The sequence below is a fragment of the Limulus polyphemus genome, unplaced genomic scaffold, assembly GCF_000517525.1.
Source record: "Limulus polyphemus unplaced genomic scaffold, Limulus_polyphemus-2.1.2 Scaffold171, whole genome shotgun sequence".
Classification (NCBI taxonomy): Eukaryota; Metazoa; Arthropoda; class Merostomata; order Xiphosura; family Limulidae; genus Limulus; species Limulus polyphemus.
Window position 1 is genome coordinate 4,536 of NW_013665781.1, and position 1,889 is coordinate 6,424.

Sequence of the window (1,889 nt, forward strand, 5' to 3'; positions counted from 1 at the left end):
AACACAGGGAGACGATACAGCAGTAAAGGCTGCTACCCAGAAAAGTTGTGTCGTTAAAGTTTCATCGCAACGAAGTTACGGAAAGTTAATTAACAAACGGAGACGTAACAATATATTTTAAGATTGTTTGGAATGCCTTCTTTCTGCTTAAATGTTGTTGCTGAAAGTGGGTTTTGCCCACTTTATAAAACACAGATGATTTATTTTATATAGGGAAGACATTTGAGTGATAGAAACTCCTTACGGCATAATATTATTAATTGTATGTTTACCATATATCAGTTAACAATTATTTCCAAACCAATTTTTTTTTCACAGGATCAAAGACATACAAAACCACAGAAACAAGAGATCTCACAGTAGATTACTTTGGCTACTGTGTCCGTAATTTTGTTGTTGTTAAGATTCACTCAAATTTACCTCTCCCCTGCCATCAAAATAAAATGATCTTGAGAAAGCGTGCTTCTAAGTCATGTTTTGATATATTTCAGCATTGATAAATTTCTTTCGCAAGTCACCACATTTACTATGACATTTTTGTTGCATGGCCACGCCTACACATACTTTCTATTATATTTTCTTTGTATCTTTTTTTGTCCTGCTATAACCTTTGTGGATAAAACCATTTAACCTATTGTGCTACTTAGACTTACCTGAAATAAAAAAGAATCTGCTATTTTTATAGCTGATGGTTTTATTAGTACTTGTGAAGCAGTATGAAAAGCTTTGTACTGGGTAAGATGTACCCAAGAAACGATCTTTACGTTTATTATACAAAAAAAGGCAATAGCTGGGTTGTTATTTCACTGATCTGATTAAAGCTATTACTACATTAAAAACAAAGCGGGTCAAACATATAAAGTGTTCATTGGACTAAAAACAAAACAGTCAAGTTTAGAAACTGTTGACTGAATTAAAAACAAAACGATCAACTTTAGAAACGGTTCATTAGACTAAAAACAAAACAGTCAAGTTTAGAAACGGTTCATTGGATTAAAAACAAAACGATCAAGTTTAGAAACGGTTCATTGGATTAAAAACAAAACAGCCAAGTTTAGAAACGGTTCATTGGATTAAAAACAAAACAATTAAGTTTAGAAACGGTTCATTGGATTAAAAACAAAACAGTCAAGTTTAGAAACTGTTCATTGGGTTAAAAACTAAGCGGTTGATTTAAAAGCTGTTTATTGAACTAAAAACTAAGCGGTCAAGTTGAGAAGCTATTTATTAGACAAAAATAAATTGGTCTAGTTCAGAAGTCGTTTATTAGATTTAAAAAAATGTGGTCCAGCTCAAAAACTGTTATTTCACTCCATTTACCAGTATTAAACGAGTAAACCATGGAATTATTTCTTCTTTGTTTTGCCCACACTCCATAAACTTGAAACATGTGCTGGTAGAATAAAAAGGATACTGCCATTGTTCGATTTCATAACTGATAGCTCATAACCAGTGCGTGCAGAAGCACAACAAGTTATTATAAACAATAAAATAATGTTGTTATTTCTTAAATTTTCAAACAAACGTATTGTGGCTGGTACTTTTATTTAGAAAGAAAAAGAAAAATCAAGAAAGAACTGTTCATTACACATATGTATAGTCTTGCTGACTCGGATTGAAAAAGGTAACAGTTTCTATTATTTTGAGTGACTGGCCAAGATGTCAAGATACCTTCTCAAATCAGAATTGTTTCGGCTGAATTGGAACACATGGTAAGCCTAAAAATATGGAAAATTTAGTTTGCAGGACTCGCAGGGATGTAATTAGCAAACAATTTGTTTTAAAAATTCAATGATCGATAACCATTCTACAATAACTTCTACAGTAAGTGTAAAAATCACTAGCTATAAAAGGCTTATTCTCTTTGTCACTCGAAAACAAACAAACTA